The sequence below is a fragment of the Pectinophora gossypiella genome, chromosome 22, assembly GCF_024362695.1.
Source record: "Pectinophora gossypiella chromosome 22, ilPecGoss1.1, whole genome shotgun sequence".
Lineage (NCBI taxonomy): Eukaryota > Metazoa > Arthropoda > Insecta > Lepidoptera > Gelechiidae > Pectinophora > Pectinophora gossypiella.
In genome coordinates this window covers 8780862-8787225 of record NC_065425.1, presented here as the reverse complement: position 1 = coordinate 8787225, position 6364 = coordinate 8780862, and the positions used below count along the sequence as shown (strand labels likewise).

General features: G+C 36.2%; 1 protein-coding gene across 1 annotated transcript in view; it reads left to right on the top strand.

Moving 5' to 3' along the window:
- The first annotated feature begins 377 nt into the window (after window positions 1-377).
- LOC126377100 (5-hydroxytryptamine receptor 1A-like) overlaps window positions 378-6364 on the top strand; it is a 65005-nt gene continuing 59018 nt past the window's right edge. Inside the window, exon 1 of the mRNA XM_050024759.1 lies at window positions 378-656. The gene's annotated coding sequence lies outside the window, so the exon portion shown is untranslated. The remainder of the gene's footprint in view (window positions 657-6364) is intronic.

The following is a 6364-nucleotide window of genomic DNA, read 5'->3' as shown; positions in this document are numbered from 1 at the left end:
TGAGAATCATGGTCTAAATTAGGCCTCGAAGTTTTCGTTATGATGTCACTAACACCCTGTATAATATAAATAAAATATATTAGTAGTTCTAAATAAGCACTAACCTTATAATTACCTTTTTTTACAAAGTTTCTGTTTAAACACTGTTTTAAAACTGGCAAAAAAAGTAATATCCTATAACTACATTAATACTTTTGCTGGCATCAAAGAGTTGATCTTTTAGCTGTTAAAGAGCGTATTACACTAAGCTGGTTTGAGTCTAATGTAGGTTAAGTGAACGCACTGAAAATCAGGTATTAATTCGGGGGTTCGATAAGCTTCTAGTCAGAGCAGTTTTCATTACGACTACGTACTTCAGTATCCGTACATCCGCCATCGAGAGCGCACGTCTCTTTCTCACGAATGTTGGGAGAAAGATTTCGAATTTCGAATGAAGATTTCACTTTTTTCAGTTTGATTCGTAGACTGATAATTATTTCGGAAGATTTTAAAAAAGGAACGAAGACATTCTAACTTAAAACTTGATTCTTAAAATAATATATTTGAATATAAAAATAATTTGGAAAAAGTTAAAGTTGCCAGTGTTTTCTGTGGATTAAAGTGTTACAGTGTTATTGGAATTTGTCATAGTTTGTTTTTATGTCCTAATTACTTTGGTAAGTATTTATTTTTTATTGATAATACATCAGTAAAATGATAATAAGAGAATGGAAATAAAAAATAAATTAAACATGCCGAAATACTGAAGCGATCATTAAAAGTTTTAATTCCTGTTCATTATCACGTACGGTTTTCTTGTTGAGAAGTTTCCGAAAAAAGTTTAGTGCAGGCCAATCTTAATGAGATTATTTTTATGCGTGGGATTTTTTTTACACAGGTACTTACTTTTATTTTTTTATTACTTTTTGCCTCTTATCCAAAACTTTGATTTGAAAATCGGTTCAATAATTACTAATACTTTGGTAATACTTACTTACTACTTTGTAAACTTACTAAATGAAAGGAGGAAAGGTTCAAATTACAAATAATTTGACATGGAAATACTTTGAAAATTAATTCATAGAACTTTATCAAGAAAACCTTTTCGAGAAAAAGAAGCAGGTAACTTTACTAAGCTACTGTAACTTTATGAAGCTATTTATTTTTTTCTCGTCATTTCTCGTCAGATAAATATAATCGATACTTTCGGCCACTTGCGGCAAATCTACAATGAGCAACGGAAAAAAAAATGTATTCGATCTCCATACCTTTCTTGCTTCCTTCACATTAATTAATTGTAAAAAAAACATAATAAAAAAAAGGTAAATAATGGCTAAGCATACTTATTATAGGGGTCGTTTCTGGCAGTAAGTGAGTCCTTCTATCCAAAATTCGTTTTCTTATTCTATCGTTTGGCTTGTGAGGTGGATTACCAACCTCATTACCCCTGGTATCAGGGTTTATATCGAGCCGCCAAAGGCATGAGACTCATGTAACCACTACTTACTTACATTAGTAAGTAGTATTCTTATACATAGTAATTATTTATCATACAATATTAACATTAATTTTAGTTGTACATCATTATTACTTCATAATAAACAATTTCAATTCTATAATTTATTCAAAATACAAATAAATTAAAATAACAAAAAGTCGTTAATATGAATTAGATCAAAACAATTTACTATTCTGTAACCGGAACCAACGGTTTACGTGCCTTCCGGAGCACGCATCATCTTACTTTCGGACAACCAGGTGATCTGCCTGTAATGTCCTAACGAACTACGGATTAAAAAGTGATTTTTGTGATATGTCCCTAATGGGATTCGAACCCACGACCTCCAGATCGTGAACCTAACCCTCAACCATTGGACCAGAGGACAACTTTTCATTTTGAACGTCAACTTTGGTACGGTGTTACAAACAGGATACCATCGACTACACGCACCTTTAATCGACTGAAACGGTTATGTTTATGGTAATCATCGAGTCGACACCTGAAAAAAAACTAAAAAAAAAAACAAAAGTCATAATCAAAAATATCTTTATTCAATTTCTAACACATTGAATCACTTTTTAAATAACGAACGTCTCATCCGCCTAAAACTACTGAACTGAACGATCTCCATTACCATGCAGAGTGCAGTATCCTTTGACTACGATAGAATGGCAATTTCACACCCTATAGGAGTCATGACATACATCACAGGCCCGCTCTGAACGCAGTACCCTATAATCCAAACCCGTATGTGTTAACATCTGAGTACGAAGTAGAGTGACAAGCAATTAAGGTCATCATCAACATCAATTTAAGAGCCACGCTCTTGTCGGTGTAGCATTTTCCATTCCAGTCTATCAAAGGCCAACTCCTTGACTTCCCTATAAGACACGGCGTTAACCTTTTCTTCAATCTGTTCCATGTAAGCTCTTCTTGGTCTTCCCCTTCCTCTCTTTCCTTCTAGCTTTCCTTCTATGATGTTTTAACAAGCAATTTAGGTAAGGGCCAGAAAAGAAGCTTTGTTTATTTTTATTGATTAGGTAACACAGTTATACTTTGAATTGTCAATTTTTACACAAGTATATTTTTTGCCGAACGCCTCGTCCGCCTAAAACTACTGTAGCTTTTCAAAACCTCCGAACGGCCTCCGTGATCCAGTGGTTGAGCGTTCTGCTCACGATCCGAAGGTCCCGGGTTCGAATCCCGGTGGGGACAAATCACTTTGTGATCCCTAGTTTGGTAAGGACATTGCATGCTGATCACCTTATTGTCCGAAAGTAAGATTGATAACCTATATAGCCGGGGAAAAGTACTTGCAAGAAAATCCTCGGTCTAAAGCCCTAGACGTTCTAAAAGAAAATAAATATCGAAAATTTCAGTAATTTGGCTGCCTAATATTTATTCCCACGGGATAGAAGAGAGAGGTTGGAAAGACCATAACGCGCAATTTGTATGAGAACCGCTGTCGCCGGTTCAACCCCACTCTCTTTTACTACTACTCTTGCAAACAGATAACTACAATTCTTTTTGTTCCTTTTTTCATTCATTGTTTATTTTGCCACAGTGGAGCAGCGTGGTGGAGTATGCTCCATACCCCCTGTGCCCAGCAGTGGGACGTATATAGGCTATTTATGTAACATAGTTACACAATTGAATCGTCATTTTTTACATAACGAAAGTCTCATCCGCCTAAAGCTACTGCAACTTCTCACAACCTGTATAGCCGGGTAAAAAGAAGCTGCAAGAAAAACCTCGGCACAGGGCCCTAGACGTTCTTTAAAAAAATAAACATAAAATATTGTTATACAATTGAGTAATTTAGCTGTCTAATATCAGTTCTCAGACAGCTAAACCCATGCATTCATATCTTCTAAATAATCACTTACTTTATAATAACTTTGGAAAGAAATGCTAAGGTTAGCTTTCCTGTGATATGGAGGGATCTCCTTGCATGATAGTTAGTCAATATTGGATTTTTTGGTCTGCAGGTTATAATGCACAAGACGATGTTTTAATATAAGTACTATAGCAGAGCTCCGTGTGTCACCACCAATGTAGGGATACCATTTATCAGCCCGTAAAATATCGGCAACGGCATTAATTACTCTTCTTCTTCTTCTTCTTAGCGAGTCGATGGCGATCGATACTAAATTTTTGCTGACCAATAATTGGCCACGCTTACGGCATTGTCAGTGGCTTCGTAAAGGTCTTTAATAGTGCAGGTGTTAGGGCACTTAGGACAGCACAAAAGGTGAGCCATAGTTTGTGGTGATACTCCACACTCGCAATCATCGCAACCATCAACCAGATATCCCCACCTGCAGAGATTATCCTTGCAGCGGCCAACCTGTGTCCGGAGCCTATTTAAAGACTTCCATGGGATTGCTTCCAGGCGGGAGACTTTCCGATGGTGCGATAAAAGGGGTGGGAGAACATTTCCGCCGCCAAAGATTTAAACGGGCTTGGCTAGGTTCGGAATCCAATGGAGCCACCTCTTTAAGGAAGCTGTGACGACTTTTGAGCCTTTGAGGCACCGAAATGTCACCATGCATCGGATGGCGGCTGTCCTTTATCATTTTTGTCCGTTCTACAGCGCCAGCAACCTCCCGTCCTCCCGTCATAAATTACTAAAATACCTTCTAAGGCTGTTAATATATTATAATGTTATGCACTGTCTACTACTGAAATAGTAGATACGTCATAGGTGATGATTTATCGTTTATGGGTTGTTAATTCTTACAGTAGGTATAAATAAGTTAAAGCAGTGTAAAACAAAACTTCAATCCGCAGTGGAGTAGCGTGATGGAGTACGCTCTATACTCCCTCCGGTTGATTGAGGGGAGGCCTGTGCCCGGCCATTTAATATGTTAAAATTATGAAATTCTCATTACTAAATAAAGACATAAAGGTGACAAATTTATTTTCTTTTTTCTATTTAATTTATTTATGAAATTTAATAAAGGAAAAATGTAAGTGCGATATTTTGTCACTTTTTCTATGACGTCACCGGTTGCTTTTTCTTGCAAATTCCATTGAATTTTCGTGTTTTGACGTTTAGTAAAAAGTTGTGATTTGACTGGTTGGTAACTCACCTTTTAATTTACAATAAAAACATTTGATGTTCCTTTTTAGTGTTTTGGTTGAATAAACAATATGAATACATATTGTTTATTGCTTTTTTGACAGTTGTTTTTTTGGGGTTCCCCTGAACAATTACTTTACAAAATGCCCGGACGATAAGCAACTATTTTTTTGTATTTCGAATCCAGCAGAAAATACAATCCTGAACTTAAAATACAATACGACAAAATAAAGACAGTTGTATACAATAAAATAAAAGTAAACACGTCCAACATAGAAAACATAGAACACGTTCAGCTGCTTGTCTTCCCGGGCATGTCGTAAAAACCGACAGAGGGATTGCGTCCTCTAACATGATGGACTAATGTTATGGGCGATAGGCTGATCCCTTATCACCATAAGGTTCATCATATCCATCTTAGGACTTCGTATCAACAGTGGCTGCAAGTTGTCTTTGATTGCTTGTGGCTCTGCCCACCCCATTTGGGATTGCGGGCGTGAGTTTATGTATGTATGTATGTATGTAAACACGTCCAACTTCAACTTCAGTGAAATCACCGACATGGGAATTTATTCCGGAACTTTCGAGAACTTTCTAAGGTCGTGTCTAGACATGAGAGTATCTGAAAATAAAGTAATAGTAACGGATAGGTAGAAAAGAACTAAAATAGAATACAAACAACAGCCACCTACAGTCTGTTTTCCTAAAAATTATACTTTTGGAGTATTACAAGCGAAGTGGGACCGGACCTGTCAAATCTTCAGGTTAGGTAAGCGGACTCCGTGAGAAACGGGATAATGCTAGAGAACTGATGATGACAAGCCAAGTGGGATAATGCTACTACCCTTAGGTGGGGAGGTGCTCGTCTCGTAATCAAACAATTCAGATATTCTCTTGAATAATTTTATATTTTCTTAAGCAATGTTAACTGTCCAACTTTTCATAGCAGGTTAGTGCAACCGAACAAAATTATCGCTACCGCTTTTCAAAAAGGCGGGAAAACTATCCCGTTCGAAAAAGAAGAAATCAAAAGCACTTAAAAACAAAAGAAATTAAGTCAGCCTCGGGCTCTTAACCACTAAATCCACCTTTATGAGTTCGAATTCATGTTCTGATCACAGAGAATTGATATCAGTACCGTGTTTATCAAAACTTACAAGTCTACACGTTCACAAGCTACAAGTCACTAACAAGTACGTGTAAATTACGTTTATCTCGTGAAATAAATATTGACATTTGTAACATGTACTTAACATGTGTAGTTTTGATAAACACATTCTTGTAATAATGACATTTTTTACAAGAATATTTCTAGTAAGACAGGTCTTGTACGTTTTGATAAACAGGGCACTGGTCATATATTTATCTGGTTAATGTCAATAGACTCGTTCCCTATTACATGGGACTTAAAGTGCTATGCATATCCCTTTGGGTATATAGATGTAATGATATCTTATATTAAACCCTTACGTGCAACTACACCTATAGAATGACACGCGTCGAAGTATTTTAAAACTGCTCTTCACCTATGAATTCTAAAAATAAATGTGTAAAGGAACCCCGGAGAAACCAAAGAAAATAAATTATTATTATGATTTCTGTTACATTCTATTACATTTAAACATACAGTTGCCGATGGAGACCGTACCTCTATTCAGTAAAAAAATCCGTATTAACTATGTTTTAATTTGAAAACATACTGAACCTTTTACAATTTAGACATAAAACATGTTCAGTGAGAACTTATTTGTCCTTTGAATGTCTACACGTGAGAAGTCTTATAAATTATTTGATACGCGAGT